Here is a 10,137-nt window from a genome sequence, read left to right as displayed (position 1 = left end):
CAAGGCAAGCTTCAAATGAAACACCTCCCACAAAAAAATCATCCATGAACACTTCCATTTCCTCTTCCAACATATCTATGAATATGCTCATCATACACCGTTAGAAGGTGGCGGGGGCTTTGCAAAGCCCAAATGGCATTCTCTTATAAGCAAAGGTTCCATATGGGCAAGTAAAAGTTGTTTTCTCTTTGTCATCAAGGTGGATAGGAATTTGAAAGAAACCGGAATACCCATCAAGAAAACAATAATACTTATGCCTTGTTAGTCTTTCAAACATTTGATTAATGAAGGGAAGGGGGAAATTATCCTTTTTGGTGGATGTGTTTAGACGTCGATAGTCTATACACACCTCCATCCCATGACCGTCCTTGTAGTAATGAGCTCACCTTTCTCATTCTCCATAATGGTCATGCCTCCTTTCTTTGGGACAACGTGGACCGAGGAAACCCACCTTGAGCTAGAGATGGGGAATATGATTCCCACATCTAATAGCTTAGTGATTTCCTTCTTGGCTACTTCCCCCATCTGAGGGTAAAGTTTTTGTTGTCTTTCAATGCTAGGTGAGGCGTTATCCTCAAGAGTGATGTGGTGCATGCATAAAGCGATACTTATACCCTTGAGCTCATCAATGGTATAGCCCAAAGCACCTTGGTACCTTCTCAACACACTACACAACTCTTGAGCTTGGCTCTCACTCAAGGAGGAACTAACAATCACGGGAAAAGTTGAGTTAGGGCCTAAGAATTCATACCTAAGGTGTGCTGGAAGAGGTTTGAGCTCAACCATGGAAACACCTATACCTTCCTTTGTTGTAGCCACTTGCAATGCTTCTTGGCTAGTGATGTTCATGCACATTTTCTCATCAACGTCTTCAATGCTTCTATTTAGAAAATATTCATACAAAGCCATCTCTTTGCTAGGAACACCTATCTTTTCCTTGTTCAACAAGACATTCTCAAGAGCATCATTAGAGGTGAGCAATTGTTGCTAGGAACACCTATCTTTTCCTTGTTCAACAAGACATTCTCAAGAGCATCATTAGAGGTGAGCAATTGCTCATGCATAGAAGACACAACATGATCTAGAGAGTCAATCATCATACAATTCTCCAAGGAAGAACTTGGATACTTCACGCTTTCATTCAAGTCAAATTCAATTACCTCATCTCCTACCTTAAGTGAAATTTTAGCACTCTTAACATCAATCACGGCAGCCGAGGTAGCAAGAAAAGGTCTACCAAGTATGATAGGAATGCTAGCATCTTCATCCATTTCAAGAACCATAAAGTCAACCGGAATAACAAATTTTCCCACCCTCAAAGGAACATCTTCTACCTTACCCTTTAGAAACTTGATTGATCTATTGGCCAATTGCAAGGTAATGTTGGTATGCAAGAGCTCCCCTAGTTCAAGTCTTTGATAAACCGAATATGGAATAAGGCTAATACTAGCTCCTAGGTCACATAAGGCATTGTCAATTTGCATCTTATAGATAGCACAAGGAATGGAAAAGTTTCCGGGGTCTTTTAGCTTGGGTGGCATCTTGTTCATTATGATTGCACTACAATTAGGTCAAGTTCACCGTCTCCACAACATCAAAAGTCCTCCTTCCACTCAATATGTCTTTAAGGAATTTTGCATAATTTGGCATTTGGGTGACAACATCGGTAAATGGTAGAGAAAGATGAAGTTGTTTGAGCATCTCAATAAATCTTCCAAATTGTTCATCTAACTTGTATCTCATGAATTTTTGTGGATATGAAAGCATGGGTTTCACAACTTCTCTCTCTTCATTCACCTCCTTAGGTGACTCTACCACTACTTCACTCAAAGATGCACCATCTCTCTCATCCTCAACTAAAACCTCCTTGGCACCTTCCTTACCCTTACTCTTGCTAGGCAAACTCTTCTCAAGCACCTTACCACTCCTTGTAACTATGGCATTAACGGGTCTCTTAGGGTCTAGGCCTTGAGAAGGTAAAGAAGAAGGGCTTGCTTGGTCTTTCAAAGCATTGACAAGTTGAGAAATTTGGTTTTTAAGCATCTTATTATGGGTCATCATTTCATTAAATTTCTTATCACTCACTGTCATGTAAGTGTTCAACAACTTGGTTTGGTTTTCAATGATTTCTTCTAAGTTAGTCCTAGAAGAAGAAGAGGGTTGAGCATAGGAATTATCCCTTTGGGTCTTTGGAGCAAAACCGGATGGGGGACCCCTTTGAGCATTGTTTTGAAAATTCCTCCTATTTTGATTGTTCCAATTACCCCTATTTTGATTTTGACCATAACCTTGATTATGGTTACCATAACTTTGGTTATGATTACCATAATTTTGGTTTTGATTTTGGCCACTATAACCTTGGTGGTTATACACTAGTGGAAAAAAGCCTATCCATAACGAGCAAAAATAGGCTATTCGTAACGGGCAACGGGCGTTACGATACGGCCGTTACGGATAAAAATATTATTTGTAACGGGCACTTGCCCGTTACAAATACCAGGTTATTTGTAATGGACACTTTGACTACCCGTTACAAATAATGGCTTGAAGAATCAAAATATTAAGGGTATTTGTAACAGGCACAACAAGTGCTTGTTTCAAATACCCCTTTTCTTTTTCCATTCACATCTCAAATTATCATTTATAATAATTAACATACAACAAAATCCCAAATATTGGTTTTCATGCCACAAAGGCACAAACATATTATCAAAACATGGCACACCAAATTTTTAATTTACATCTCAAAAAATTCTTATAATCTTGTAAATTTAAAAAAAGCTAATGATTAAAAATCTGAGAACAAAATGGAATACGAAAAAACAGCAGCCTAAGAGCATAGTTATAGCAGCAACAACCATGTTTGGAGGAATTGACATCAGTCAGCCACAACAGCAACATCCTAAAGCAGCAGTATTAGTGCAACCAAGGAGCAGCAACCAAGAGCAGCAGCAGCAACCCGCAGCAACCAAGAGCAGAAGCAGCAACCCGTCTAAGTTAAGACAACCACATTCATATATGCCAAGGGTTTCTTCTCGATAAACTTCTATCGCATTATGGAAATTATTAGCAAAATCTTCAGCTGGTGTTAGAGAACACTATAATAAGGAAAGATAATTTCATGTTATTATCCATTCACATTCATATAAGTTGCAGAAAAAACACATTAATAAAAAGAATTTACAGCTTATTTGATGATTTGATAAGTGGTCATCAATCATTGAAACGATAAAAATTCCAGCCGGACTAAATAACGATCATATTGCTCAGTCTAGTAAAGAAGTCTTTTGTGCAATAAGATAAACCAAAAACTCATAAACAAATAGGCTGATAAAACAAAACATAGTTAAATGTAACTTTAGGCGCTCGTGTGGGAACTGAGAAGCAGCTCAGCACAAGGACAAATGGACAAAGTATCAACTTTCAAATTTAAAGCAAGATATTAGACATTGGTTAACTAAAGCTAACAAAAAGATTTTATAAGAGGACAGAGGGAGTACTACTCTCTAAAATATTCAACAGGGGTGGGAAGGGAGAGAAAAGCATACGATTAGTCGGTTAGTGAAAATTTTCGCATTATTAAATATCTACTAGGTGACCCCAGACATTGACCCCTCTCCCCATTGGAATAACTCAATAAAACATCAAGCACCTCTTAGTCTTTATTACCTTGAAATTAAGCTTAATTTAATTTCAACAACTTACACAAGTATCTTTATTTAATAGAAGACATATATATGATTGGATCCATACTACATAGTTTAATATAATTGTACCATTAGTCCATTAGTACTCAAGAAAAAACAAAATTTTTGATGTGTAGCAGATTATAACCAGAAAAACAAGAAACTATAGTTGTCCATCTCTTGCACAACCACCATATACAAATAATAAAATAAGCGAATATATGTACAATTTCATGCCAATTAACCAAACTATATTACACTCTTTACGCTTCAAAAGAAAAGATTCCCACCGATTATTTTTCATCACTAGGGTATACCTTTGCTTTTGTAGAGGCTTGATTTCAACAGGAAACAAAAAAAAGATTTCCATTTTACAAATCACAACCTAAATCAAGCTAGACAGCAGGATATGCCCAAACTAAGAAGCTAATACAGAGCAACGATAGTACTTTATAAAACCACCAGGGAGCAATGAAAATCAATACAAGATTTATTGATAAAAAAAAAATATACGAAGTATACAAACCGACCAAACTAACTAGCAGCATTGTAATATCATGACACACATAAAACATGTGACAGAAAAATTGAGCTGCCTACTTACAATTTCATGATCGCTTGCAAGGCCGAACTTAATTCCAATCAACTCCCCATCAGGTATAGTTGAAGCCTCACTTTCCTCCATTTTTGAAAGAACAAGAAATTTAATTCAGCTTATGCTGGCATACAAGAGAAAAGCACTCCTGTGGAAGACATCGACATATACAATAATGAGTGAGCACATGTGATTAAATCATAACAGATTAACAGCATCTTTGAAAACAAGGTATTCCAACCTGTAATACCCTGTATTTTTATAAAGTATTTAAGTATTAATAAAATGTATTGTTAAGGGCTCAAGTATTTTAATTAAATATTTTAAAGGGTTAAAGTATTGTAAATATAAGGTTTTATAAAAGTAAAATATATTTTGGGCCAAACGTTTATTAATTATTGGGCAATGTAAATTATTCCTACATACTCTTATTGGAATAACCCATTCCAAAACCCATAACTTAAGCCTTATCCCATAACTTAAGCCTTATCCCATAACTTAAGCCCACATTTTTATAAGCCCAAATTTAACCCTACGCTCTCTACTCTATAAATACACCATGAATCCCCAAAAATTTCCCACACAAAAAGGTTAGTCTTATTTTCTTTCTCCTTTGTTTTATTAATTTGTGTAATTATAATTATTGATTTATGAGTTTTGATTTTATTGTTTGAAATTTAATTTAATTAGTATCAAATTGTATTTTGATGATTAAACTTTATAATTTCAGATTTTATAAATGTCATAATATTCAGATTTTGTAAATTTTATAACCTAGGGATTTTAATTATTGAAAATCACGATTTCAGGGTTTTTACGAATAATTGATTTAGGGCTTTTATAGTAATGATGTTTGAAATTTTGGTGATTATAACTACTAATTAGTTTAACTTAATTCCAGATTATTTTGAACACGTAAATTCGTTTTTTAATTTTTAGATTTCCGTTCGTTAATATTAATCTCGTTTTAATCCCGATCAGGTTCTGAACTCATCCGATTTTGATAAAAAAAAGTAGTGTATCATTACCTATGGTAGTGAGCACCACCCTCTCGTCGCCAAATTCAGCTTCTAAATATGATTTTCGGGCAGTTTTTGATTTTTAACGAAGTTTTTTTTATGCTTAAAATTTTATCCTTGAGTTTGATTAATAAAATTAATTATGTTTAAAGTTAATTAAGCATAAATATATGTTTTTATTGAAGTTTTAAGAGGTTTTTCATCATATTATATTGTTGGAAATTACTTGGGTTAGTAATATTAATTGTTGGTTGTTTTTTTTAGGAAGTGATTATTTCCTAGGAGACTTTTAATTGAGTATAAAAGTGATGTGTTGATAAAGTTTTGAAGGGTTTTTAATTAATCTAAAGTGCTGGAAATAGTTTCTAAGTACTACTTTTGATGTTTTATAAAGATGGTTTAATCACCCATTAAAAGGGGAGATTATTAGGGGTTTTTAAATAATTTTCATATTTTTATTAAACTTTAAACTTGTTGTAATTTCATGTATAAGAGTATATTTTAAGGTTTTAATGAAGAAAATTTAAAGAACTATATATAAGCCTTTGATTTTAACTAAAGGGAAGGTTTTAAAGTGTTGTTTAATTGGATTTTGAAGGTTTTTAAGTAAGATAGTATTGCTGTAAATTTATTTGCTTGGGTGTTAATTTAATTCTCGTTGTTTGGTTTAGGGGAGGAGTTTATAGAAGGTGATTTCTAGTGAGTAAAGGGCATATACCAATTCGTTTACTCAAGGTACGTACAAGTTACGAAACCTTGCCTTTAGAAGCATGTTTAGGGATGTATCGCGAACTTAGTATCATGTATAGAGAAGACTGGGATGATTGTTTGGTTATACATTGTGATTTCCGTATGATGTGCACTATTTTACTTTGCAAATATTATTTATGCATTAACTTTTCAAGATGCGCTTAGAGGTAAAGGTATGTGAATATGTGGAATGATTTATTTATTACTCATTTATGATTATTGAAATAGAATGAGTAAAGGAAGAATTCAAGTCTTATGAGACGAGGTTAAGGTTTTGGGGGTGCCTTATGCACTCAAGGTGTTTATACACCGAGGTAGTTAAAGGAACCAATAATGAATATTGCTTGTCACTAATTAATCGAGAATTGAATTGGAAATTTGGTGTACTTGATTGAATGGATATTGGATTGATTGTATTGCTTGCATATGAGTCATCACCAAGTCTAAACTTGTAAATCACGTAAAGTGCAAGATGGATGAGCAATAAAACTCTGGATTGGTGCACATCTAGAGTAATGACAATCAGGGGTTGGGGTACACGGGGTATTAGCCGTGCACTTTTCTCGAGGCCGTCTGATCTACGAGTCTCTTATTTTAAATACTTTTCAAAACTAGGAGTTAGATGAGATCTCATACTAGCTACGGTCACAAAGTCGCGCCCGTGGTCGTTGGATGTTTATTGATGTTTCCGAAAGGAGGCATGGGGTTTTCTTTTATTGATGTTCCAAATGGAGCATAGGTTGGACAACCTTGTCTATAGCTTAATCCAATGAATAAAAATGATGAGTTAACTACTTTTAACTAATGGAGTCTTAGTAAATTGATAGTTGAGTCATGTGTTGAGTCTACAAATTAATGATGTGTGTTGATTGATTATTAGTAGCATGCTAGGGATTTCTTATTATGTTTCGCAGCTTGTGTGTACTCAGCTTTGCTGATTGCGTGCTTTGTGTGTCTTTCTTTGGTCATGGCCTTCGCCTTTCAATGACCCTGTGACGATCCAATTTTTACACTTGTAATATTGGGGAGCAGATTAACCACAGGTTCTTACACATGCAGCATCCGTAGCTAGGTGATGGGATCTTGAGTGGAGTGTTGGTTGCTTTTCTTATTTTTATTGCTGTTTAATTTTGAAGTTATTTAAACTTAATTTCACTTTTATACTACTTCTATTGGTTTGAGTTTTGAATAAGGGCCATAATGGTTCCAAGTTGTAAAACTTAATTTGGTTTTGGTTATTGGTTTTGAAACTTATTTATAACTGATTTAGTTTTCCGCTGCTAATTTCTGATATAGCCTTAACGTTTGAACACGTGGCGGTAGCACGCCAGTAATTCTCTTGAATATTGTTCAGGTTACTCCCAGGTTTAAAGAGAGAATTATTGGGGTGTTACACAACCTGCCAGACATCACATGCTTATCTTATTATTACAAAGCAACTGCAATTTATGAGTATCAACAGACCTAAAGCTTGTTACAACTTAGAACGAAAACAGCAGCAACAACATCAGCAAACTAACAAGACATCAAAAATCAAAGGCTCTCACAAGACCGTCTCATCTTGTGTATAAATCATGAGAATAACCAAGTGCACTGATAATTCTTCATCTTGTTTCAGGCTTATAGATGGCATTCATAATTACGTTGATAAGTCCAAACAAGTATATAAGCCATTACGCACAGAAGAGCATATTTGAAGATTATATAGCATTATTGACAATTTGACACCAAAAGATATACAACATATAAGTAATCGCATATTCACATGTTAAATAACAAATAAGTTGAGAGTCTTGAGACAATTAGGTTACAAAAACCTCCACCGTATAAATAGCCACCTATACTAACATTTTAGCGAATATAATACTCATAGACACACCTTGAAGTTACATGTATTGTAAGAACAGTAAAAAAAAACCTGATTTTTCTCGGATATCATAACCTTATAGCTCACCCTTGACCTTCACATCTCCATTAGGCAGTGCATTCTGGGCTTGTGCCATCCTTTTCTGCTTTGGATGATTGAACTATAAATCTGAACCAAAAAAAAAAAGAAAGCAACACAATAAAATACCAACAATCATCCAAAGTAGAATCAAATTAAAATTTCATATATAAAACCCTATAATTCAGCCAATTAGAATTAAATTATTCTAGATCTACCGTAAATACACCAAATACCTAGCGAAAATAAACCACAAATTAAGCTCAGAATAAGAAATTATTCAGATAATAAGTAAATAAATAATAAAATCAGAGTAATTCATAGTAAAAGGAGCTTATAGTGTTAATTAGATCAATGATAACAGGTCTTCTTCTGCTTCTTCACATCTCTCTCCAACACCCAGGCGAAGTCAATTCACCGAATCAAATTCATAGTTTTCTCTTCATATTCGATTTTGCTGAAAAATTTTCCACAATTTCAAATCAAAATCACCAAAATTGCAGAAAAAATTAGGTCAAATTAAGCTATTGCGTAAATGGAGGAGAGAGAAAGTACGGAGAGTAAGCGTTCGGCGCATGATTCTTCGATTATACCGAGGCGTTTGATAGGGAGTTTATCGAGAGAGATTTCCATGTCACCTCCGTCTGCCATCAACTTCTTCACAAAATCGAAAACAAGATGCAGGAGTTTTAGGGTTTTTGGGGCCGAAAATGAATGGAGGTTCAACAATGGAGGGAGGAGAGAGAAAATGGAGGTAAGGATAGATGATAGAGAGAGTGAAGTAAGAAAAAATCGCCATAAAAACATCTCCGAGGAGAGAGAAAGGGAGAGAGTGTGTAAGAGACGGCTGGAGGAAGTGATGAATAAGGAGGATACGCTTTTAGGGTTTTCTAACATCCAACTTACGTAGTATTTGTATCGGGTAACTCGTGTCAGTTACAAACAACAAATTATTTGTAACGGGCAAAATGATGCTCGTTACAAATAATGCAATTTTTGTAACGGGCATCATTTTGCCAGTTACGAATAATATTTTCTGTACCACTATGCTATTTTAATGTAAGGAATTATTATTTTTCCCGTTACAAATAGGTTTATTGTAACTGGAAAATTGCTGCCTGTTACAAATAGGGTGTTACAAATGACATTTTTTCCACTAGTGATAGTTACCTCGGGAGTTTTGGTTCCCTTGGTTCCTATAACCACCACCTTGGTTATAGTTGTCAAAATTGTCATGGTTGTTGTAATTCCTATTCCATTGACCTCTTTGATTTTCAAACCTTGAATCATTATTATTTGACACATAGTTCACATGTTCATTCACATTCCCCTCTTGATCATCACAAACATCCATACATGCATGAGGGCAATTAGAAGCATCATGATCATACGAACCACATACATCACAAAACAAGCAACCACTAGGCATGTTATTAGAGGAGGGAGGAGGTTGAGAGTTAGAAGACATACCTCTCCCCTTAAATTGGGAGGGAAGATTTGTAACTTGGGAGGTAGCACTTTCCAACTTTGCCTTGATAGCGGAAATTTCCTTCCCCAAGTTTGTCATTTGTGAGGACAAGTTGTTTATGGCATTAAGATGATCAACCGAATACACTGAAGAACTACTCTTGCTAGTTGGTTCCCTTTCACCATCTTGCCAATCTCTATAGTATCTCACTACGTCTTTAATGAGGTCTACCACTTCCTCCTCCCTTCTATTCATAATGGGACCTCCAACTCCTCCATCAAGACACGATTTTCCTTGAGGACTTAGGCCACCATAGAAGATTTGAATAATTTGGTAGGTAGGAATTCCGTGGTGAGGACACTCTCTTTGATACTCCTTGTACCTCTCCCATGCTTCATAGAGGCTTTCACTAGGCTTTTGCTTGAAACCTTGAATCAAAGCTCTAGCCTCCGCCATTTTCTTTTGTGGATAGAAACGGGATAGAAATTCCTTGGCCACTTCATCCCATGTCCTTAGAGAATTTGGTTTGACTTCCTTGTCTAACCATTCTAAAGCATGCCCTATGTGAGAAAAGGGATAAATCTTGAGGCGGATGAATTCTTGGAAATTCCATTCACTTTGATAGTGTTGCAATATTTTTCGAAGTCTTTGAGATGGTTTAGTGGGCTTTCATG

At 35.2% G+C, this 10,137-nt stretch overlaps 1 non-coding gene across 1 annotated transcript; it reads left to right on the top strand.

Moving 5' to 3' along the window:
* Positions 1-9,806: 9,806 nt before the first annotated feature.
* Positions 9,807-9,912, top strand: LOC145565712 (small nucleolar RNA R71). Its single transcript, XR_014095092.1, has one exon. It is a non-coding gene; the product is annotated as a small nucleolar RNA R71 (small nucleolar RNA).
* The last annotated feature ends 225 nt before the right edge of the window (positions 9,913-10,137 follow it).

The sequence above is a fragment of the Chenopodium album genome, chromosome 10, assembly GCF_948465745.1.
Source record: "Chenopodium album chromosome 10, dcCheAlbu1.1, whole genome shotgun sequence".
NCBI lineage: Eukaryota > Viridiplantae > Streptophyta > Magnoliopsida > Caryophyllales > Amaranthaceae > Chenopodium > Chenopodium album.
This window is presented reverse-complemented; position numbering and strand designations above follow the sequence as displayed.